The sequence below is a fragment of the Gouania willdenowi genome, unplaced genomic scaffold (genome assembly GCF_900634775.1).
Source record: "Gouania willdenowi unplaced genomic scaffold, fGouWil2.1 scaffold_331_arrow_ctg1, whole genome shotgun sequence".
Classification (NCBI taxonomy): domain Eukaryota; kingdom Metazoa; phylum Chordata; class Actinopteri; order Blenniiformes; family Gobiesocidae; genus Gouania; species Gouania willdenowi.
Genome location: NW_021145093.1, coordinates 22,501 through 48,693, shown reverse-complemented (window position 1 = coordinate 48,693; position 26,193 = coordinate 22,501). Strand labels below are relative to the sequence as shown.

At 38.2% G+C, this 26,193-nt stretch overlaps 1 protein-coding gene across 3 annotated transcripts in view; it reads left to right on the top strand.

The window, feature by feature from the left end:
* Positions 1-7,131: 7,131 nt before the first annotated feature.
* Positions 7,132-26,193, top strand: part of LOC114459602 (zinc fingers and homeoboxes protein 2-like) — a 40,541-nt gene continuing 21,479 nt past the window's right edge. The window contains exons 1-3 of one of the 3 annotated variants that reach the window (XM_028441789.1): positions 7,132-7,281; positions 15,908-16,069; positions 18,878-18,939. The gene's annotated coding sequence lies outside the window, so the exon portion shown is untranslated. Of the gene's footprint in view, positions 7,282-7,362; positions 7,571-15,907; positions 16,070-18,877; positions 18,940-26,193 lie in introns of those variants that run through there. The other 2 variants (XM_028441788.1, XM_028441791.1) reach the window with 2 other exon arrangements.

Sequence of the window (26,193 nt, the reverse complement as noted above, 5' to 3'; positions counted from 1 at the left end):
AATGGGACCCTCTCCGGTCCCTCTCTAACCTAAATGACCTCTCTCTTAACGCCCTCTCCAACCTCTCTCCAACCGAGCATGCCAGACCCCCCCCCCCCGGCAGTCTATGCCTATTGCATCTTAATTATGAGCTATGAGCTGGTTCCTAACTAAAAGCTTTATCAAAGAGGAATGTTTTGAGCCTAACCTTAAAGGTAGAGAGGGTGTCTGCCCCCCGAACCGTGGTTGGTAGATGGTTCCAGAGAAGTGGGGCCTGATAACTGAAAGCTCTTCCTCCTATACTACTTTTAGAGATGAATGGAACAACGAGTAGTCCAGCATTTTGAGAGCGTAGTGTTCTGGGGGGATTGTATGGCACTACAAGCTCCTTGAGATAGACTGGTGCCTGTCCATTTAGGGCTTTATAAGTGAGAAGAAGAATCTTGAATTCTATTCTATATTTTATGGGAAGCCAATGCAGAGAGGCTAATACAGGAGTAATGTGATCTCTTCTCCTAGTTTTAGTCAGTACACGTGCTGCAGCATTTTGAACCAGCTGAAGTGTCTTAAGCGACTTGCTCGGGCAGCCTGCTAAAAGAGAATTACAATAATCCAGTCTAGAGGTAACAAAAGCATGGACTAGTTTTTCGGCGTCGCCCTGAGACAGGATAGATCTGATTTTAGCAATGTTACGGAGATGAAAGAAGGCAGTTCTTGAAGTTTGTTTTATGTGAGAGTTGAAGGATAAGTCCTGATCAAATAGAACCCCAAGGTTTCTAACAGTTGTGCTTTGTGCCAGAGTAATGCCATCTAGGGCAGTTAGGCTAGCATAGGTTTCTCTAAGGTGTCGCGGGCCCAGTACAATGACCTCAGTCTTGTCTGAGTTGAGAAGAAGAAAATTTTGGTCCATCCAGGCCCTAATGTCCTTTAGACAGGCCTCAAGTTTAGATAGCTGATTTGTCTCACCTGGCTTCATTGATACATACAGTTGGGTATCATCAGCATAGCAGTGGAAGTTAACAGAGTATTTTCTCATAACATTACCAAGGGGGATCATATAGATACAGAAGAGGATTGGACCTAGCACAGAGCCCTGAGGAACCCCGTAGCTTACTTTAGTGTACACAGAAGACTTATTATTCACGTGTACAAACTGGTACCTATCAGATAGGTAGGACTTAAACCAGTTTAGGGCAGTCCCTGTGATTCCAAGTAATTTCTCTAATCTCTCTAGTAGAATATAGTGATCTATAGTGTCAAAAGCTGCACTAAGATCTAATAAAACCAGCACTGAGAGTCGTCCTTCATCTTGAAGCCCAGAGTAGATCATTAGTTACTTTAACTAAAGCAGTCTCTGTGCTGTGTTGAGCTCTAAAACCTGACTGGAAGTCCTCGAACAGGCTGTTGTTTTGAAGAAATTCACAGAGCTGAGCTGCCACAACTTTCTCAAGAATCTTTGAAATAAAAGGAAGATTAGATATAGGCCTGTAGTTTGCTAAAGTGCTGGAATCAAGAGTAGGTTTTTTGAGAAGGGGTTTGATTACAGCTACTTTAAAGGACTGTGGCACGTAGCCTATTGATAGGGATATATTTATTGTCTCCAACAAAGATGGGCAGACTAGGGGAACAACTTCTTTAAACAGCTTAGTTGGGATCGGATCTGAAAGGCAGGTCGATGGTTTGGAGGATGAAATAATAGAGTTAAGTTCCTGAAGTCCTATATGTGTGAAACAGTTTAGGTTAGGCCTATTTACATTTAATGGTACAGCAGGCCCAGGTGAAGGCAGGGAGTGGCTAATTTTATCTCTAATCTTGTGAATTTTATCGTTAAAAAATGTCATAAAGTCCTCACAGCTGAGGGCTAGAGGAATCATGGGCTCAATAGAGCTCTGACTTTGTGTTAGCCTGGCTACAGTGCTGAAAAGGTACCTCGGATTATTTTTATTTTCTTCAATTAGTGAGGAGTAGTATGTAGATCGACTATGTCGTAAGGCTGTCATGTATTTACTATGGCTTTCTTGCCAAAGTATTCGTGACTCCTCTGTTTTATTGGAGCGCCACATTCTCTCTAATTTACGGGTTGTTTGTTTGAGTGTGTGAGTTTCAGAGCTAAACCACGGAGCTTTCCTCTGACGTTTAATAGTTTTTTCCCTCAATGGGGCAATTGAGTCCAAGGTGGATTTTAGTAGACTAGCAGAGCTATCGACAAGCAGATCCAGTTGAGAGGGGTTATAATTAATATCATAGTTATTTATTGGATGGTGCACTGAGTTTAAGGCAGCAGGAATGGCCTCTTTAAATTTAGCCACAGCACTGTTGGATAGATTTCTACTTGTAACTATTTTATTGCACAGTGCGAGATCCTCTAGGATAATGTTAAAAGATATTAAAAAGTGATCTGATAGCAGAGGATTTTCAGGGTAGACTTTTAGTTCATTAATATCAAGGCCATATGTTAGAACAAGATCAAGAGTATGATTTAAACGATGAGTAGCTTCATTAATAGTTTGAAAAAAGCCAACTGAGTCTATTAGGGACATAAAGGCTGAGCTCAGGCTATCACTATCTTTGTCCACATGGATATTAAAATCTCCTACTATCAGTATTTTATCAGAACTGAGGACTAAGTTTGATATAAACTCAGAGAATTCTGATAGAAATTCAGAATAAGGGCCTGGAGGACGGTAAATTATCACAAATAAGACTGGCTGGCAGGTTTTTGATTCGATATGAGATAAATTTAGAACCAGGCTTTCAAAGGAAGTGTAACTGGCCTTTGGTTTAGGATAGATTAGGAGAGAGGAATGATAAATAGCTGCTACACCACCTCCACGGCCTATGTCTCGTGGCATATGAGTATTTAAATGGACTGGGAGGAGTGGCTTCATTTAAACTAACATATTCATCTTGATACAGCCATGTTTCAGTTAAACAGAATAAATCAAAGTTATTTCTGAGATAAGGTCATTTACTAGTAGAGATTTGGATCTCAGTGATCTAATATTTAATAGAGCACATCTAATGCTTTTATGTTTTGGTGTTTCTAGATTTGAGATTTTAATTTTTTTCAGATTTTTATAATTGATAGCTCTTTTATTTGATTTTATGTTAAAATCATTGTGAAATATGGGTCGGGGGACTGACACCGTCTCCATAAAATAATATTCATCACCATCACAACAGTTGTCATGGCGATGAACACAGCTATCCTGATAGCAATGGGAGGGAAACTGTCCTAAGGCAAGCGCAGAGGGGCGTGGAGGACTCCCCCTCTTTAGTGGTTAAAGCTTTATTTTCTTAGCTTCTCTTAGCTTTTTTGTTTTGTTTTTTGTTAAGCTTCCCTTAGCTTTATACGGAAGCGTAGAGCTGCCACAGTTGAAAATATATTTTTGATCACTATAATTATATTGTTCGTACAATATAGTATATTGTTCGTACAATATAAGTATATTGTTCGTACAATATAGTGATCAAAAATATATTTTCAACTGTGGCAGCTCTACGCTTCCGTAGCTTTAGCTCTAGTAGCTATTGTTTTCTTAGCTTTTGTTCGTTTCAATTAGCTTTTATTTTCTTGGCTTCCATTAGCTTTTATTTATTTTTAGCTTCCATTAGCTCTTTTATTAGCTTCCAGTAGCTTTTATTTTTTAAGCTCTTTTTTTTTTTTTTTTACCTACAATTGGCTTTTATTTTCTTACCTCTTGCTAGCTTCAACTTAGCTTCAATGAACCTTTATTTTCTTAGCCTCCAGTAGCTTTTTTTTTCTTATCTGTTGCTACCTTCAATTAACTTTTATTTTCTTAGCTTCCATTAGCTTTTATTAGAAGTATGACTTGACTAGTTTTATTTGTTTAAAACGCTGATGGGTTTAAAGTAAAATTTTATAATTACTAATGAAGCTTGATGAACTTTACTAAACTTTTATTTTGAAAAAAGAATTATGGTAACCCTAGCCCTGGTCAACGCTGACCTCTAGTGGTGAAAAATGGATAAACAGTCATTTTCAATCGGACTACACGTCAAGCATTGAAGTCTTTTAAATTAAAACGTATGTTTTAAAACTTTTAATTTGAAAAATAAATCTCTTATTTTGAAGGGTGTTCAGGCTCTGTTGCCACCTGCTTTTGTGGTCACCAAAGCGAATATTTAAACAGATGTGCGGGTGCGAGCCGTGACCCGCCCCTCCCATCATGTGCAGCCCCTCCCTCTGCTCTCTCACAGGTGAAGCCATCTCCATGGTGACCCTCGCTATGGAAGCACTTCCTGACTCGCCCTTGTCCCTCAGAGAGCTGAAAGAAACTGATCCTTCTTCCTCCTAAAAGTTCACATCAATCCTTTTCCTCCTCCTCCTCTTCCTGCTCTTCCTCTTCCTGCTCTTCCTCCTCCTCCTTTTCCTCCTCCTCCTCCTCCTCTTCCTGCTCTTCCTCCTCCTCCTCTTCCTGCTCTTCCTCTTCCTCCCCAGCTCCTGATCTCCATCTTCTCCCTCAGCGTCTCCTCCTCTAACTTCAGTTGCTAAGCAGTGTTTTTGAACTCTGCTGATTGGTGGAAAAAACTCTGCCCGGCAACATTCCCTCACTCCCCAACATGTGTTCCAATGAAAGGCTCCCAGAGCTGCTCTCTCCCAGTGTCCCTGAACGCATCACAGGAAATAAATAAAATAATAAAAGTGTAATATAAAAAAAAAAATTCTAATTAAAACCTGACGTTAAAAAACAACAATAAGACACACACACACACACACACACACACACACACACACACACACACACACACACACACACACGCACACACACACACACACACACACACACACACACACACACACACACACACACTGAAGTACTGACTCTAACCTGTAGGTGTCTCTCTTTCATATCTTTTCACACTTTCATAAAACCCAACACACACTGAGTGGAAATGAACGATGTTTTAATTGTGTTTTATAGTTTATTTAATTTTTAGGTTGTTTAAAACAGGTTCTCAATTTGGGGCTCGTGAGATGCCTTCAAAAAACTAATAATATATTTTGTACAATTTGAGCCAATTTTTGCTTATTTTTACCATTTTTCTGCAACTACACCAAACGCACCATATTTTAACATATATTGCCATATTTTTGCTCTTTTTAATGTATTTTTGTTACATTTCTCCCATTTCTGACACTTCTACATCACATTTTAATGCCTTTTTTGTACATTTGTTCCACTTTCCAGACATGTTGATCACTTATAAACCATTTCTACCACTTTTACACCTAATGTCACATATGTTGACCATTATTGTCACTTTTAACCTCTTTTCACATTATTTAGGGTCCGAATGACCTAGAAACCTATTGTAATTGCTTTTATTTATTATTATTCCAACATGCTTTTGATTGATCATTTGACCGACTGAGCATGCTCAAAGTCTCACCAAAATTGGCACACACCTCAGGCCTGGTGAAAAATTCGATAATTTGGCACAATGAAAAAAACTGGTAAAAAAAAAAAATGCGTGCAGAACGCACAACGCACATTACAAACGCAAAAACTGCGATGTGGCCAGAACACTTAGAACCCACTTAAGATTAAAAATCATCAAAAATAATTTGCGTATCTCTAACGGTTCGGTCGTGGTGCTGCTGCGAAGTTGCAATGCTAATTTCTGAAGCACGCCACAATTCCAAAAACCCATAACTCTGACACACAAATTTCAATAAGCCTAAAATTTCACACAAATGACTTTTGCCCAAGCCTATTCATGACTGCTTTGAAATATTTCCCATCATGCTTTGCATTTTTGACTGGTGTCCTTTACAGTTATGTTCACTGTTAGTAACTATGTCACGCCATAATAGAAAAATGCATATAACTCTAGTATACAAAGTTCAAGATGCCTCATATTTCATACACATGATGACTGTCCATCCCTAAACAATGTTCAACGTGATGATTACCCATCATGCTTTGCGTTTTCAGATGGCATCACTTTTAGTGCCCTCTGACGCTAACTAATCTAGCGGAAAGACGCTGCCCTGTTGTCTTTCATTATCTTTCTTGTTTCTTGGTCGGGATGGAACTGAAACTGAATTGTCCCTCGAGGATAAATAAGGTTTTCTGAATCTGAAAGACGATATGTTGTGTTGACACTTTGAACCCTTTTTTACCACTTTTTCTGTCTGTAGTTTGCAACTTTTTACCAGTTTCTGTAGTTTTTAAAATCTCATTTCACCTCCTTTTCTACCATTTTTGGTCATTTTGAACCATTTGATTAGTGATTAAAACCATGATTTCCATCTTTAAGATGACTATAATAATAATAATAAACGTTCCTGGATAACAGTGGATATTATTCAGATGAATAAATAATGTGGTTATCACAGATTCATAGAACAATGGACCATCATTTTACTGACTTTATGGATGGACCCCAAAAATCTGTCCTTTATTCCCCCTTATAGATGGTCCTGTCTCCACATGACTGTTCTTCAATGTTCATGTCTGTGTTCAACCACCTTCAGCTACAGTGGGGGTCCCTGCTCTATGGGACCTTTATTTTGGAGGGTCCCTGCTCTCTGGGACCTTTATTTTGGAGGGTCCCTGCTCTCTGGGACCTTTATTTTGGAGGGTCCCCGCTCTCTGGGACCTTTATTTTGGAGGGTCCCTGCTCTCTGGGACCTTTATTTTGGAGGGTCCCCGCTCTCTGGGACCTTTATTTTGGAGGGTCCCCGCTCTCTGGGACCTTTATTTTGGGGTCACAGCCTGAAAAGGTTGAGCACCACTGGTGTAAAATACGTTTTAAACATGTTCTTAGTTATTATGACAAACCCTTTAATGTGTGTTACAGATGTTTAAATTCTGAATCAAAGTGTTTTATGTGTTACAGATGTTTCAAAAGTGTTTATATATAATAGTTAAAGTATTTCAGGCGTTTAAAAACCTGAAATACTTTTTTAAAATTACATTTTAAAGTGTTTGGAGAATGTTAAGTGGTTTACAGGTGTTTAGAGACCAAAGTGTGGCATCCTATGCAAATGTATGCTGACGTAAAAGATCATGTGGTGTGTGTGTGTGTGTGTGTGTGTGTGTGTGTGTGTGTGTGTGTGTGTGTGTGAGTGTGCTGTGTGTGTGTGTGGGTGGGGTGTGTGTGTGTGTGTGTGTGTGTGTGTGTGTGTGTGTGTGTGTGTGTTCCGTAGGTTAGCCATCCATGGTTCTGCTGCTGGAGCTGGAATCTCTGCCCAGCCCGGCCGTGTGAAGCCGTTGCGGGAACAGGAGACGCTCCAGGCGGACACACGGTGCAGCCTCAGCCACTAACTAACAGGTAGGACAGCCCGGTCACTTCACCTTTTAACCGCTGCACACACACACACACACACACACACACACGGTTCACCCAAAGTGAGCGAAAAGTGAAGTTATTCTAGCGGAGCGTTGGTGTGCTGCTGGCCGGGACAGGCTGTCTCAAACCCGGCCAACTGTGCCGCTGTTACCCGGTGACGGTGCCTCAGCCCCGGGCTGCTATGGCGCTGTTGCCCGGAACAGGGTGCCTCTGGCCGGACACTGTCCGCCCTCTGCCCCGCTGCTCACGGTGGGTCACCATCTGGCTCCAGGTAACTTTCCTCCCGGTGTGTTAACGACACTAACGGCTCAGTGTCATCTTTATTGTGTGTTAACTTTTGAGCACCGAGGGACGGCTGTGACAGCGGGCCGCCTGCTGCTGTCTGTCCGCCCTCCGAGGCTCCAGAAGCGGCTGAGCGTCCCTGGATGTCACGCTCTCTTTTCAGCGGAACGGTTATTTTAGCTGGTGTAACGGATCTGTTCGTCTACGTGGTAATCGGTGATAAATTTACGTTTTTCACACAATTTACTGATTTCAGCCTAGTTCTCCTTTTTAGAAATGCAGTTTTTATTAATTAACTTAAAACTAAAAATATAAATGCATTAGTGTTAATGCTTAATAGGAAAACCAAAATCCAACAAATTTCTGTTTTTCACACATTTCAGCATAGAAACATAGAAATGCAATTATTATTAATTAGTTAATTATTTTCTTCTTTTTTTATTTATTTATTTATTTATTTTTTAACAAAATTTAATAGCAAACTTATGCCAGAAGTAAAAATATAAATGTTTTGGTGTAAATCAGTGGTTCCCAGCCTTTTTTGGATCGTGACCCCCTTTTTATTGGCAGTAGCTATCCGTACGTATTAATATACTCACATTCTATCTGTACGCAGCGCCCCTCATTGGCCAGTCTAGGTCACGTGATTAAGAGTAAACCTAACCCTAAAAATTGTTGCAGTATAGGGTTATACCCTAACACCCTGTTTCTAACCTTAAGACACTTTGTACGTTTCGGTAAATGTTCCAATAGCCCGGGGGGGGGGGGGGGGGGGGGGGGGGGGGGGTCTGTACGGCATTCCCAAATTTCTGGTCAGTCCAAAGATTTTTTTTCAAGAATTGGTTTTGATCATGTTTGTTTTATGTGTATGTTTGTTTTTCTTCTTCTTTCTCTCTTTATTCTGCATTTTGTTTGAACTAGACCTATATTTGAAAAAGTGAAGGTAAAGCATACGGTTGTTGAAAACTGTGTTGTTTTCATTTGAAAATAAATAATAATTAAAAAAAAGAGAAGAAAAAAAATAAATACTGTATTTACCCAGTTTAAATTTCAGGCTACGCCGTCACCAAGGTTGAAATCAGTCTGTGTACCCTTCGTTCTTTGGTTATTCCGTTTTAACTCCAAATAACAAATAAACTGTGTAGTTATTTTGTTTTACTGACATAAAACCTAAACAGAAACTAAAGTCCAGTCCACATGGTTTCCCTCCACAGTCCTGGACCAGGTGTCATCACACAATAGGACTGTTTAGGATTTATTTCATCAGTTTTCATTCAGTCTGTGGATGTTTTAGTAAAAAGCTGCTCACGTTTATGTTTTGGTTTGTGGTGTTATGATCCAAATAGTATCTAAATAAACTGGTGACTGACTATCAACTGTGAGGAACAATAGATGTTAGAACTTCTACCATTTCACACTTTTTCAAAAACAATTACAGTTTTTTTTAGGGCAGCAAAATGTTTATTTTGCACGTTATAAATACCGCTAACAGCAGCCGCCAACGCACACGGAATAACGAGAAGCACCAGTAGATTCATTACACCACCTCTGGTTCCACACATCATGAACATGTTTTACGTAACGTCAATTTTTTGGTTTTGATTTATTTATGTATTAATAATGTTTCAATTCACCAGTCATGTGACTTATGCGTTGCTTCTTTTTATGTCAGGACCAGGAGCAAAACTCTGCCCAGTCACCAGATTATCTGGATACTATTTGGACCATAACACTGTTTGGTAGAGTTGTCAGATATTCACAGATTCAGATTTTCAGCATCAATAACTCTTTAACGAAACGTCATCAACACATAAATGAACCTCTGCCATCAGTGTGAGGTGGAAAATATGATATAAGATCATTTTTAATAAAATAAAAGTCTGTCTGTTGGTTGTTTCCCCGTAAATATCCAAATATCACACAAACAGAACCAGATTTAATATTAAAACAGAAAAACGCTGTTTGTTTGATTTTTCCGTTTTCCTGTTTCTGGTTTAAAATTAATAAAACCAAAAAAACAATCTGTTTTTTCTATTTTTTTAATTAGGTGGTTTTTAATTAGAAGGGTTCATGGATTAAAACACTGGTGTAAATGCTTAGCAGTGAACAAAAACTGTGCTTTTTATATACATTTTCATAAAATACCTAAATAACTAAAAATGTGTTTTACATGTTACGGGGTTAACTAAAATTAATAAGAAGAATTTCACACAAATTTAATTTACATTATTCTTTTAGTGTTTTTATTTTATTATTTTTTATAATTCATAAGCAATGCATGTGCTTTTTAAACGGTTTCCATCGGATCCTCGTCACCATTTTCTTCGGGAACCAGAGGATCCGCTACACCGTCCCCGCCGCTTCAGCTCCTCCTCGGTGTGCGTTTGTTTTCGTCTCCGCGGCCTCCCGCCGGGTTCACACCGGGTGAGCAGACGAGCAGTCTGGCTGCTCCGGGTCATCTGAGGTAAAGCCTCCGTCACCACAGAAACAAACCAACTGGTTTCAGCTGAGAAACGATCCCAGTTCATCCTGTAATCTCATTTTAAATCAATAGAAAGAGAAACATGTGTGTTTTTAACCAAATGTTCTGATTATTGATTAAAGATGTAGAGTTAGCGTTAATGCTACGATGGTCTCTCACTGCTTTTTAATATTTTATGATTTTTATACACTTTAATGTAAGTTAAAGTTTTATTTTATTTTACTGTTAAATTAGATTTTTAGTTTTTCTCTCACATCTAAAAAACTAGACTTTTAACCTTTTAAAATAATAGATGTGTAATAATAATTGTGTATTTTTTTTTAGCCATTTTGGGTCTTTTTCTTCAGATTTGTGTATTTTTGTTGTAAAGATGTGTAGTTAACATTAATGCTCACTGGTTTTTAATATTTTTTTATTTTATATACTATCATTTATACACAGGATCAAAAATTAGGATGTACTTTTTATTTTATTTTACAGTTAAATCTGTTTTAAAGTTTCTCTCTCACATCTGAAATATTAGACTTTTAACCTTTGAAATAAGGATTATTTTTGGAGTCATTTTGTGTATTTTTCTCTTGTGTGTATTTTTGCTCCTCTGTGAGTCCGTCTTTAAATGATCTTAGACTAAATTTATAAATAGAAATATTAAAAATTGTCGCTTTCAAAAGTAATTGGACTGATAATTTGTGTGTGTGTAAGTGTGTGTGTGTGTACGTACGTGTGTGTGTATGTGTGTACGTGTGTACGTACGTGTGTGTACGTGTGTGTGTGTACGTGTGTGTGTGTGTACGTGTGTGTGTATGTGTGTACGTGTGTACGTGTGTGTGTGTGTGTGTGTGTGTGTGTGTGTGTGTGTGTGTGTGTGTGTGTGTGTGTACGTCTGCCACACACAGCTGTGTAAACTCAGATGGTGAAGGTTCAGATCTGGCACCTTCATCATCCTCTTCCTCCTGAGGTTTCTCTGCAAATCTTAGACTTCATCATCATCATCATCATCATCATCATCATCATCATCATCATCATCATCATCGTCATCGTCACACAGTCACGTTCAATTACACCTCAATAACCTGGATTATTTTATCCAGGATTAGTTAATCCCACACTGGGTTAGTTGGGTTATAGCGGGTTGGTTTGATGTTACCATGGTAACCAGCTGCTCTAACCAAAGTCACTAAGCAGTTAAACCTTAAATCTAAATTTGTGTCGACAACAAAATCACACAAACAATAATAATAGTGAACTACACACGAGGCCTTCTCTCTTTCATGAGTTTATCATGTGAACCTTTGCTTTCAGCTCACATTTCATTTATTTAACTAGTTTTTTGTTTCTTATTTTTTAATTTAAAAGATCTTTTAACGATTAAATCCCGTCGTTTGTTTCTCTGTGAACGATAAAAGATTTATTTATCAGGTGATGAAACTATTTAAATACAAACGTTGCTTCACCAACGGGTCCTGATGTTTATTCATGAGGAAGCTTCCAGTGGCTTTTATTTCCTTAGCTTCCATTAGCTCGTTTATTAGCTTCTGTTAGCCTCCAGTAGCTTTTATTTCCTTAGCATTTGTTAGCTTTCACATATAATCCATGTGTTTCTATTAGTGTCTAATAGCTTCTATTTTACCATCCATTATGTTTTTTTAAGCTTCCATCGACCAGTAGGCTAACATCCATTAGCATCCCGTGTGTTTCTGAGCTCTGATTGGTTGAACAGTGTCTCAGACTGAAGCAGACTGTTAGAAAAGTAAAAATAAAGCTACATTTACACAACAAAGTGTGATTTTAACACTTGAACACACACATTATGACTGAGTGACACGTGTTAAAGTGTGTTAGCATGTACAACAACTTTGACCTGAAGAGACACCATGTTCCTGTGTGTGTATGTGTTGTGTGTGTTTGTCCGCTGTGATGTTCACAGCTCTTATTTTGAAACTCTGCGCTGCTTTCAGAGTAAAACTCTGAAAGTAAACACACTACATAAATCCTAAAAAATATACAAATAACAATTAAAATATGCATAACATGACAAAAAAATACTAAAATCAAATCAACTTTATTTGTATAGCGCAATTTACAACAATCTCATCTCAATGCACTTATCAAAATATAAAATTCATAATAAGAAATAAATCTCTGTTAGAACCAGGTTCAGAGGTGGCAGCCATCTGCGTGGACTGGTTGTGGTTAGTGGACAGAAGGACCAACAGAACAGGATAGAGAGATAGAACATCAGAGTGTTCCAGACTAGTTGAGCCGTGAACCACAGATCAGGAAGTGACATCATCAGCTTCACCTGAAACAGAGCAGAGAGAGAAGAACGAGGAGAAGACACTGACTGCAGAAAAACATGATACATTAATACAGTGGAACTAGAATGATCTACAGTATGAGGTGGACATCAGTGTGAGCAGTATGATGGTTATACAACCAGAGGTGGGGTTGGTCTACAACCTGGTACAACTGTGTCTGACTGGACATCATCTCATTACAGCCATTAGAGCTATGTGTGTAGATGGTGGATCATGTTTATAATGTTGGTGTTCTATTATATCATCTTAGTTCCTATTTTTAGCTTTAGAGCTTTGTTCCTAGTGGTTAGCTTAACGCTATTATACAGTACACGCTTTAGTAAATAAGTAGATTGTGAGTTTATTTTTAAAGGTGTAGAGAGTAGCAGCCTCCTGTAGTAAGACTGGGAGCTGGTTCTAAAGGGGAGGAGCCTGGTAGCTGAATGTTCTGCCTCCTGTTCTACTTCTAGACACTTTAGGAACTTCTAGAAGACCATCAGACTGAGAGCAGAGTGATCTACGTGGATGATAGGACACTAACAGGTCTATAGACATACAGGAGCTAGATCATGTAGCGCTTTGTATGCTAACAGGAGGATTTTAAACTCTATTCTAGATTTTACTAAAAAGACTCCAAAAAACAAACATTACTGGTTGTAATTTCTGTAATGTATGTTTTATTAGTGCTGCCCCCTGTGGTGCAGACAGGTTACTGCAGACTGTGATTACAGGAAATCTGTTTTTGTTGTTTTAATTTCTCCTAAAATCAGAAATACATTTACTGGATTCTTTGTTTACGTCCATTATTTTCTCTGATTTGTAGAAATTGTTTTTCAGCTCTGATTAGAAGAAACTCTTCTTCTTAGAATCTCTTCATTTCTTCCATCTTCGTCGACTTAATCTGATCATGTGATCTATTTACTTATTTGTCATTGAGTGATGACTCAGCAATTTATGAGCACGAGGTCATTTGAGTCCCTGCGCTGCTTTTCCTAATGTTTGACATAAAGTGATAAAGGTTTAGATCTGAGACTATTCAGTGGATTTAAAGACAAACAACAACAGTGTTTGAATTCATGTTGGGTGTGGGATACATATGTATGTGTATATACGTATATATGCATATGTGTGTATCCATAAAATGAAGAGTCCGTCCTTAAGACTGCTCTACTGTAAAGTGCCTTGAGATACCATTGGTTATGATTTGGCGCTATACAAATAAAGATTGATTGATTGATTGATTGATTGGTTTAAAGTGTTTAAATGTAAAGATACAAAATGAACATTTTCTCTTTCATTGATGAAATAAAACCTGTGAATCTCTGTTTTTAGATCCTTGTAGTCGTTTGTGTTTTACTGAAAATGATGATTTGGTCAGTTTTATTTTTTTAAATCACTCGTTTGTGACTTTTATTTAATGAAAACATCTCAATTCTCCTTCCTGTTGTCTTTTCTCAGCTCATGTAGACTTTTATTTTGTTGAAAATGTAGATTTTTTTCTCTGTTTTGTTTCCCGTGAGTTTTTCTCAGAGACCAGGGCTGAAATGATTGGTTGATTTAAACCCATTTAAGATCAAATGAGTCGACGCCTTGTTTAATTGTTGTTATTGGAGTTACTGGGTGTGACAGTAACGATGACTCATCAGAATATAATGTTCTTTTATTTATATTTAAAGCTTAATTATTTATTGGATGGACACGCCCCTTGAAACATGCTACGACCATTACATACTACAGTGAAAGAAATGTAACATTTCATTGTTTTTTCACTTTTTAAGTTAAATAGTTGAGTTTTGTTTTTTTAATTGTTGAATGTTTAGTTTTCTGTCAGTTTGGATCCAATTCTAAGTTTTTAAAAGGTCATGTGACAATATTTTGTTAGAATCTATTGTTTATTTGTGATTTCTCTTTTACATATAATCGATTAATGGTTTAAAAAGTCGTCCAGGGGGCGTTTTCAGTTTTTCACAGATAGTTTCACAAACATAGAAATCAAAGAATATCTGAGGAAGTAACGAACGTTAGAATGTTGTCAATCTCAAAGTTATAGAATAGAGAAAACGCTCTTCATAGTTTCTACAGTTTGTGTCGTTTTTAAGCAGCGAGGCTGAGGGGGCGGAGACACATTAGCATAAACCCAGCCCCCCAGCAATGGTTTTAAATCACTGTTCAAACTGTTTTTAATGCGATTCATCCAGTTAATATCTTTACGTTCACTATATACAGTAGGTGAATTGAACCGTTCACAGTCGTTCACCACTCGTTTCACTCAATGCGATATTGATACTTTCACAAATGAGTGCCACGTTTGGACACGCCTTAGTATCGATGCTTTTAACAACCTTACCTCTGAGGCAGCTATGGTCGTGTTTCCTTGGAAATGCGCAAAATGTAAATATCTCACTAAAAAGTGGTCATTGAAACACCTGGGAATGTATCGTTAAAGCTCAATGAAGCACTTTTACACAGAAATGATTAGTGAAACAACAAAGGAATACAGAGCGTTCTAAGGAGGTTTGGAACGTCCTGCAGAGAACTCATTAGAGTTACCAGGCTCCTCCCCCAAAACAACCGTTAATGTAAACATCGTCAAACACACTTTAGACTTTGTGGAAACTTTAGAAATATTACTTTGATTTTTGAAAAAAACAAGTATGGATGAACTACGGCTGGTCTCTGCGCTGAATAGCACGTACCACGTTCCTGAGAACATAAAAAAAGGTCTCAGTGAGACTCTAGACATCTACTCATAGAATATCTATGTCAAATTACAGAACGATTCATCAAGCATTAATGGAGGAGGAGTTATTTGAAAAATGGGCCCCCCTGGTGCCCCCGTGGCACATACAGAGTAATGGTCTTATTCATATAATGGTGTGTGTCAATGATTCGGTTCCACCAACTGTCGTAATAAATGACTCACAAATAAATGAGAAATCGACCTTTCATTTTTTTTTCTTTTGGGGTCCTTGGGACCCCCTGGGCCCAAAATCAAAAATCAGGTTATGGTAACCAGAGGACGAGGATTTAGATGGAAATCAGGGAGTAGAAATCACAATTTTCTCAGAAAATGAAGGTTTTTTTTCTCCTTCTGACTCATTCCTGGTTCCTCGTGGTGCGTCACAAATAGAATTATAGAATAATAATGGATTAATAAAAGAATGCTTTTCTGTAGCTCGTCAGATCAAATGTGTGAATCTGACCTTTTCCTTTTTATTACAAACGTGGATTCTTCTCTTCCTCTGAGGCCACACATGTACTTGTTCCTCTTTGTGTTTTTATTAAAAATGATCATTTCCAGTGAGTGAATGAAGCTCTGACCCTGAGCGCTGACTTTCTCTCTCTCTCTCTTTTGGGCTGATTTTGGTTTTTTTCCTCTCCTTTTTTGGTTTTTGGCATGCGTTGCCACGGTAACCGCTGCTGCCTCTTATTTTCGGTGCAAGTTGTGGTGCAGATATTTGATTTATTTATTTATCTTAAGGCCCACACACACACACACACACACACACACACACTCTCTCTCACTCACTCGTCCTCCTGTTCACAGACAGTCTGAGGAGCGACAGCAGAGACAGACGGAGACAGACGGAGGTCAAACAGGACGTTTCCAGGTCCAAACAGACAGACGGCACTTTTTTTAAAAAGAGGGAGGAGTCCACGAGGGAAGCTCCGCCTCTTCATTGAAGCCCTGCCCTTCAGAATAAAAGCAGTAAGTGGCTGCACCTCGTGTTTCCTGCTGTTGGTTTGATTTCAGCTGATGATGATCATCAACCCGTGGTCCTGCTCTCTGATTGGCTCCTGAGTAGCTCCTGGACTCTGATTGGTTAATGGCTCCCAGTGTTGCTAAAGGTAGAGGAGCAGCTCAGAGTAGAGCAGAGATCATCTCTACTGGTTTGTCTAGGCAGTGGTTCCAAACCTTGGGATGAGGACCCCATTTAGGGTCCTGAGACACTGGGAGGGGGTCCCCAGATGCCTTCAAGAAACTAAGAATATTTTCTGAACAATTTGAGCCCATTTTTGCTTTTTTTTAAAAAAAATTCTGCAACTCCACCAAACTCACCATATTTTAACTTATTTTCATCACTTTTTCTTGCCATATTTTTGCTCCTTTTAATGTATTTTTGCTACATTTCTCTCATTTCTGACACTTCTACATCACATTTTAATGACTTTTCTACATATTTTCCACTTTCCAGACATGTTCATCACTTAAAAACCATTTCTACCACTTTTACACCTAATGTCACATATATTGATTCATTATTGTCACTTTTAACCTCTTTTCACCAGATTTCATGATTATTTTAGCCAATTTAACCACATTCATGATTTTAATGCTCATATTTTGCTAAATTAAACTACTTCTAATTCCATTATCAACTCTAATTTACAACTTTTAACCAATTTCAGTGGTTTTCACCTCCTTTTCTACCATTTCTGGTCACTTTGAACCATTTTATTAGTGATTAAAACAATGATTTCCATCTTTAAGATGACTATAATAATAATAATAAACATTCCTGGATAACAGTGGATATTATTCAGATGAATAAATAAATGTGGTTATCACAGATTCATAGAACAATAGACCATCATTTTACTGACTTTATGGATGTATAGATGCTTTGTTTTAGGAGAGTTTGTGTTTTAATAAATATGTTCAGCATTAATCAGTTCCTCACAAAGTTTAAATCAGGTTAAAAGTCTGAGAAACACACACACACACACCTACACACACAGAGTTTACCCTCTGTTGTGTCAGTTTAAAACCTCCCTCAGGGTTACACACACACACACACACACACACACACACACACACACACACACACACACACACACACACACACACACACACACACAGTTTCACTTTAACCAAACAGATCATCAAGGCAAGGCAAGGCAAATTTATTTATATAGCGCATTTCATACTCAAGGCAACTCAATGTGCTTTACATGATAAAACATTCAATTGTTTAAAATCAATAAGAACATTTAAAATCATCAGTAAAATCAATTAAAATCATCAGTAAAATCATCATTACATCAACAACATGACAAAAAATCTCTCTCTCAATCATATGCAGTAGAGAAAAAAAGTGCCTTTAACTTTGATTTAAAAATGTTCACATGTGATGCTGACTTCAGCTCTGCTGCAGTTTGTTCCACTTCTTTGCAGCATAACAACTAAAAGCAGCATCACCATGTTTACTGTGAGCTCTGGGCTCCACTATCTGATCTGTGTCCATAGATCTGAGAGACCTGCTGGGTTCATACCTGACTAACATCTCACTGATGTATTCTGGACCAAACCCATTCACAGATTTATACACCAGCAGCAGAACTTTAAAGTCTATTCTGAGGCTGACTGGGAGCCAGTGTAAAGACTTTAAAACTGGACTAATGTGCTCTGACCTCTTTGTTCTGGTTAAGACCCGAGCTGCAGCGTTCTGAACCAGCTGTAGCTGTTTGATGCTCTTTTGGGGGATTCCTGTCAGAAGACCATTACAATAGTCCAGTCTGCTGGAGATAAAAGCATGGACCAGTTTCTCCTGATCTTTCTGAGCCATTAAACCTTTCACTCTGGAGATGTTCTTTAGGTGGTAGAAGGCTGTTTTTGTGATAGATTTGATCTGACTGCTGAATGTAAGATCTGAGTCAATCAGAACACCAAGGTTTTTGACTTGGTCTTTAGCTTTTAAAGATCGAGACTCAAGATAATTGCTGACAGCAGTCCTCTTTTCATTGTTACCAAAGACAATCACCTCCATCTTGTCATGGTTTAGTTGAAGGAAGTTTTCACTCATCCATCAGTTTACTTTTTCTAAACAGTCACACAACACCTCAATGGGACCATGGTCATCTGGGTTCAGTGATAGATATAGTTGTGTGTCATCTGCATAGCTCTGATAATCAACCTTACAGTTCTGTAAAATGTGTCCTAAAGGAAGCATGTAAAGGTTAAACAGAAGAGGTCCAAGAACAGATCCCTGAGGAACCCCACAGGACATTGGTAATCTGTCAGATTCAAAGTTTCCAATGCTTACAAAATAGCTTCGCTCCTCCAAGTATGACTTAAACCATTGCATTACTTTAACATTTAGTCCAACCCATGTTTACAATCTGTGCAACAAAATTGTATGATCTACAGTGTCAAATGCAGACTTAGATCCAACAGAATGAGAACAGATACTTTTCCTGAATCAGTGTTCAACCTTATGTCATTGATCACTTTGATAAGAGCAGTTTCAGTGCTGTGATGAGAATGAAAACCTGACTGAAATTTATCAAATATTTTGTTGAATGTTAAAAATTGACTCAGTTGGTTGAAGACCACCTTCTCAATGATCTTGGCCATGAATGGAAGGTTGCTGATTGGTCTATAGTTAGCCAGTATAGAGGCATCCAGTGTTCTCTTTTTTAACAGCGGTTTCACATCAGAAATACTCACAGATATTCAGATATGTGTGTGTGTGTGTGTGTGTGTGTGTGTGTGTGTGTGTGTGTGTGGCTCCTGCAGCAGATTGTCTCTCAGTGGGGGGGAGGAGCTGAAGCGATGGCGGCGCTCCACACTTTTTAAAGGTTTTTAAACGTTTCTAAACATTTCCTGCAGCTTCGCTCGGCCTCAGAGGAGCGACATACACACACACACACACACACACACACACACACACACACACACACACACACACACACACACACACACACACACACAGTCTCTACATTTAATTCAATCAAACTGTAATCAATGATTATAGACATATCTTCTGATTATTGATTAGATTCAGTGAAAATATAACCATAATTATCCAATTAAAGCTACATTTTATTTCCTTTTTTCTTTATTCTAATCACTGACAAACTAAATGTACATAATCATGCCTGTGATACTTAATATGGATTATTTAAGTTAAGTTTCCTTTTTAAATCCTTTTTTCGATGCTTCAAATTGAACAAGAATGTGAGATATTTCATAGATGTTTTCTCTGTATTGAGTCTGAGTCCAGTCTAGTTCAACCTGTCGTAGATAAAATAAATAAATCAACATGTATATAAATAAACACAACAAAGGAGCCTGTTTTTGTTATTTAAAATATCAGCAAAAACAAGACTTTTATGAAAGGAATAAATCAACCAAAAATAACACCACAAGTCTGTTTATTTCCTTTTAATGGTAATTTTTATTTTAACAAGTTCGTTGTGAGAAACGTGGAGAAGTGTTTTTTCATCTAGAGAGAATCCCCGTTTCAAGTCTTTTACTGTGAAAGTGTTTGTTTAGGTTTGGTTTCCTCTGACAGATCAGACGCTTCGTCGCTAACGTGAAGTGACGGCACGTTTCGTTCCATACGCCGTTATTCCCAGGAGTGCGTTTATCCTGCTTTACCTTTAGCTTTAGTTTCACACACACACACACATGCACGCACGCACACGCACACACACACACACACACACATGCACGCACGCACACTGCTGGTGTTACACTCGAACAATGAGCAGCAGAAGTTTGATTTCCTTTTCTCACACTTTTTTGTTTGTTTGTTTATTTGAAGTGTTGTTTTGTTTTCAGGGCTTTGAGTTTTAGTTTTTCCTTGTTTGAGTTTTAAAGGTGCAGTCCGCAACTCAGATCCCACTCTCCCTCTCCCTCCCTGCTGCTCTCTTGCCTTGCCTCCAAACTTTCCAAAGTCCCTCCCTCAGAGGAGCTAACAAGCTAACGTTAGTCAGACAGCAACATCACAGTAATATAACATGCACTGATTAAAGCATATTACTGCAGCACTTCTCTCTCTCTATGTGCACACACCTCAGCAGCAGCAGCAACACAGTGTCACTTACAGCAGCCCACACGGAGGAGAAACATAATGTAAATCAAGCAGCAGTAATTACCTTTCAAGCAGAAAAGTCATCTTCTACTCCTCCAGACATACACTGTAAAAAATAAAGCGCTCCAGCCCGGGAAAGGGGCGGGGCCTGTGAGCAAAAGCTGTCAGACAGTCTATCAAACACAATTCTGGCTCTGATTGGTTCTTTTTGCTCGGTCACGGCGCATTCTGGTAATCAGCCAAAGGCTGCAGGAGCAGCAGGGGGCGGGGCTAATTAGTCTGTTTGTGTGATAAGTGAAGGGAGGCTTTTTCGTGTGTGTGTGTGTGTGTGTGTGTGTGTGTGTGTGTGTGTGTGTGTGTGTGTGTGTGTGTGTGTGTGTGTGTGTGTGTGTGTGTGTGTGTGCGTGTGCGCGCGCGCTAGCTAGTGAATTTCTTCCTGAGAAATGACCTGAAACTTCTTGCTCATGGCCCCATGGTCTGTATCCATTATTTTGGAGTTCTTTGGTGATTATGTTTCAAAACATTTATTTTTATTTTATTTTGAAATCAACGCGGGTTACACCGGGCGGAGGGTTAGACCGAAGAGGAGGGGGGGGGGGCGTTAGCTGCACTCACACTGATATAGTAACAAAGGTCTAGCAAAGCAAGTCGCATTTCAACCTGATGTGACGCACACACACATGAGTAAGTGTGTGTGTGTCTGTGTGAGAGTGAGCCCACACACACACACACAATTTATAGATGGAGTTATTCTCAGTCTGCTCGCTAAGTTACATCTGTTTGTATATTAATTACTAAACTTGGATGATAATCACTCCTGCACTAAGAAATGTTAAATACTAAATGTACAAATTTATGTCTTTTATCAGATTCTACCTAAACCGTACTTGTGTGTCTGCGTACCCATGTGTCTGCATACCTGTGTGTCTGCGTACCCGTGTGTCTGCATACCTGTGTGTCTGCGTGTCTGCATACCTGTGTGTCTGCGTACCCGTCTCTGTCTGCGTACCCGTGTGTCTGCGTGTGTCTGCGTGTGTCTGCGTGTGTCTGCGTACCCGTGTTTCTGCGTACCCGTCTTTGTCTGCGTACCCGTCTCTGTCTGCGTACTCCTGTGTCTGCGTACTCGTATGTCTACGTACTCGTGTTTCTGTGTACTCGTGTGTCTGCATACCCGTGTGTCTGCGTACCCGTCTTTGTCTGCGTACCCGTCTTTGTCTGCGTACCCGTGTGTCTGCGTACCCGTGTGTCTGCGTACCCGTGTGTCTGCGTACCCGTCTTTGTCTGCGTACCCGTCTTTGTCTGCGTACCCGTGTGTCTGCGTACCCGTGTGTCTGCGTACCCGTGTGTCTGCGTACCCGTGTGTCTGCGTACCCGTGTGTCTGCATACCCGTGTGTCGTCCTGATCTCAGCGTGAGCGGTGCAGCAACAGAAGGCGATAATGTTTTATTTTGCTGATCTTTCAGCTCTACTGACAGCGTTAACACGAGCTTGTCAAAGTGCTGCAAACAAACCCCGAGGAACTGGAACAGAACCAGTAAAAGATGCCAGACTCTGTGGTTTCCCTGCTGCGCTCTGAGCAGAGGAAGATCAACACACACCAATAGATATCAGTAGATATCAGCAGATATCAGTAGATATCAGTAGATATCAGCAGATATCAGTAGATATCAATAGATATCAATAGATATCAATAGATATCAGCAGATATCAGTAGATATCAGTAGATATCAATAGATATCAATAGATATCAGTAGATATCAATAGATATCAGTAGATATCAATAGATATCAGCAGATATCAGCAGATATCAGCAGATATCAATAGATATCAGTAGATATCAGTAGATATCAGTAGATATCAATAGATATCAGTAGATATCAGTAGATATCAGTAGATATCAATAGATATCAATAGATATCAATAGATATCAGTAGATATCAATAGATATCAATAGATATCAATAGATATCAGCAGATATCAGCAGATATCAGCAGATATCAATAGATATCAGTAGATATCAGTAGATATCAATAGATATCAGCAGATATCAGCAGATATCAATAGATATCAGTAGATATCAGTAGATATCAATAGATATCAGCAGATATCAGTAGATATCAGTAGACATCAGCAGATATCAATAGACATCAATAGATATCAGTAGATATCAGCAGATATCAATAGATATCAGCAGATATCAGCAGATATCAATAGATATCAGCAGATATCAGCAGATATCAATAGATATCAATAGATATCAGTAGACATCAGTAGATATCAATAGATATCAGTAGATATCAGCAGATATCAATAGATATCAGTAGACATCAGTAGATATCAATAGACATCAGCAGATATCAATAGACATCAATAGATATCAGTAGATATCAGCAGATATCAATAGATATCAGCAGATATCAGTAGATATCAGCAGATATCAATAGATATCAGTAGACATCAGTAGATATCAATAGACATCAGCAGATATCAATAGACATCAATAGATATCAGTAGATATCAGCAGATATCAATAGATATCAGCAGATATCAGTAGATATCAGCAGATATCAATAGATATCAGTAGACATCAGTAGATATCAATAGACATCAGCAGATATCAATAGACATCAATAGATATCAGTAGATATCAGCAGATATCAATAGATATCAGCAGATATCAGCAGATATCAATAGATATCAGCAGATATCAGCAGATATCAATAGATATCAATAGATATCAGTAGACATCAGTAGATATCAATAGACATCAGCAGATATCAATAGACATCAATAGATATCAGTAGATATCAGCAGATATCAATAGATATCAGTAGATATCAGCAGATATCAATAGATATCAGCAGATATCAGCAGATATCAATAGATATCAATAGATATCAGTAGATATCAGTAGATATCAATAGATATCAGCAGATATCAGCAGATATCAATAGATATCAATAGATATCAGTAGATATCAGTAGATATCAGCAGATATCAGCAGATATCAGCAGATATCAATAGATATCAGTAGATATCAATAGATATCAATAGATATCAGTAGATATCAGCAGATATCAGTAGATATCAGTAGATATCAGCAGATATCAGTAGATATCAATAGATATCAGCAGATATCAATAGATATCAATAGATATCAATAGATATCAGCAGATATCAGTAGATATCAGTAGATATCAGCAGATATCAGTAGATATCAATAGATATCAGCAGATATCAGCAGATATCAATAGATATCAGTAGATATCAATAGATATCAATAGATATCAGTAGATATCAATAGATATCAATAGATATCAGTAGATATCAATAGATATCAGTAGATATCAGCAGATATCAATAGATATCAGCAGATATCAGCAGATATCAATAGATATCAGCAGATATCAGCAGATATCAATAGATATCAATAGATATCAGTAGACATCAGTAGATATCAATAGACATCAGCAGATATCAATAGACATCAATAGATATCAGTAGATATCAGCAGATATCAATAGATATCAGTAGATATCAGCAGATATCAATAGATATCAGCAGATATCAGCAGATATCAATAGATATCAATAGATATCAGTAGATATCAATAGATATCAATAGATATCAGTAGATATCAGCAGATATCAGCAGATATCAATAGATATCAATAGATATCAATAGATATCAGCAGATATCAGTAGATATCAGCAGATATCAGCAGATATCAGTAGATATCAGCAGATATCAGCAGATATCAGCAGATATCAATAGATATCAATAGATATCAGTAGATATCAGTAGATATCAGTAGATATCAGCAGATATCAATAGATATCAATAGATATCAGTAGATATCAATAGATATCAATAGATATCAGTAGATATCAGCAGATATCAGCAGATATCAATAGATATCAATAGATATCAATAGATATCAATAGATATCAGTAGATATCAGCAGATATCAGCAGATATCAATAGATATCAATAGATATCAGTAGATATCAGTAGATATCAGCAGATATCAATAGATATCAGTAGATATCAGCAGATATCAGCAGATATCAGCAGATATCAATAGATATCAGTAGATATCAATAGATATCAATAGATATCAGTAGATATCAGCAGATATCAGTAGATATCAGTAGATATCAGCAGATATCAGTAGATATCAATAGATATCAGCAGATATCAGCAGATATCAATAGATATCAGTAGATATCAATAGATATCAATAGATATCAGTAGATATCAATAGATATCAATAGATATCAGTAGATATCAATAGATATCAATAGATATCAGTAGATATCAATAGATATCATGTAATATAATCGGATAAGTTAAATCAAAACTTTACTCTCAAATATCACCAAAACTCAGTAACATTATATTTGACTTGTTGTGTGAAACATTTGAACTTCTAGTTATTCACAGTAAATAGGCTCCTCCCCTTTGTAGGTTATCTGCTCTAACTTAGTGTGTACATGGTGTGAACACACACACACACACACACTGCTGCAGGTTAAACACACACACGGTGAAGGTGTTTCCTCCATATGATGTCAACACATTTCCACTCTCCAGCAGCTGCTCTCTCTCACACACACACACACACACACACACACACACACACACACACACACACACACACACACACACACACACACACCCAGATGCTGCTGCTGCGTAAAGTGTTTTTAGTGCAGATGAAAAGCCCTGAGGAGACGTTTCTACTCCTAACGTTTGGATTCAGACAGAATGATGTTCATCTCACACACACACACACACACACACACACACACACACACACACACACACACACACACACACACACACACACACACACACACACACACACACACACACACACACCTTCCTTTTTTAAACCAAACAACGGTTTTTACTAAATCACAGTTATTGTTTTTTACAACCTGAGGTGACGTGTGCTGGTGTTTTGTGTGTTTGTTGTGGTTTTGTTTTATTGTTATTGTCCTTTTGTGTATTTTTTGTCTTTCTTTATTGTTTAGTGCAGCGATGGGCGACTGTCACAGTGGGGGCCACAAAAATGTGATTGTATCTGATTAGAGGGTCACATGATCAATATTCATGTCACCATTTAGAACAATGAGCAATCAGAGCATTAATACTGGTGGGAAAAAATATTTGTCTGTTGTTTTTTTGTTTTTAGTCAATTTGTGTTTTTATTTTCTTTTTTTGTTTTTGTGTTCTTTGGAGCTTTTTTGTAATGTGTTGTTGTTTTGTGTGTTTTTTAGTCCTTTTGTTTGTTTAAGCAGATGTGTCTGTTTTTTGTTTTCATTTCATTTTTTATGTTTTGTGTATTTTTAGTATGTTTTTGTTTGTGTATTATGTTGGGCTTCATAGTCCTTCTAACTTCTTTAATGACAATTTTTGGGGATTTGCTTTGGGGGCTGCTAATAGTTTGACTGTCGGCCACATGTGGCCCCCGGACCACCAGTTGCCCATGTCTGGTTTAGTGTGTTTGTAGCTTCGTTGTAGTGTTGTGTGTTTTTGTTTTCATTTGTGTGTGTGTGTGTGTGTGTCACATTGTATTGATACGGAGCGGTGACACAAATAAACTGACTCACACACATTTTGCACACATCACACACACACCAACTGGCAGTGACTTTCATAAATACACACACGCACACACTCTGGCAAATATCCACTGTGAGAGTGTGTGTCTCAGCAGGAGGCCACATGTGAAAACTCAGCTGGTTCACACACACACACACACACACACACACACACACACACACACACACCGCTACTCCATCACGCCTCCTGTTAATAATCTTCTCTCAGTGACTGTACTGAGTCACACACACACTGAGAGTTACTGCATCTTCATTACATCAGTCACACACACACACACACGCACACACACACACACACACACACACACACACACACACACACACACACACACACACACACTGAGCTTACACACTGTAAGGTGTTGTTGCATCATGTAGAGAAAGACAAA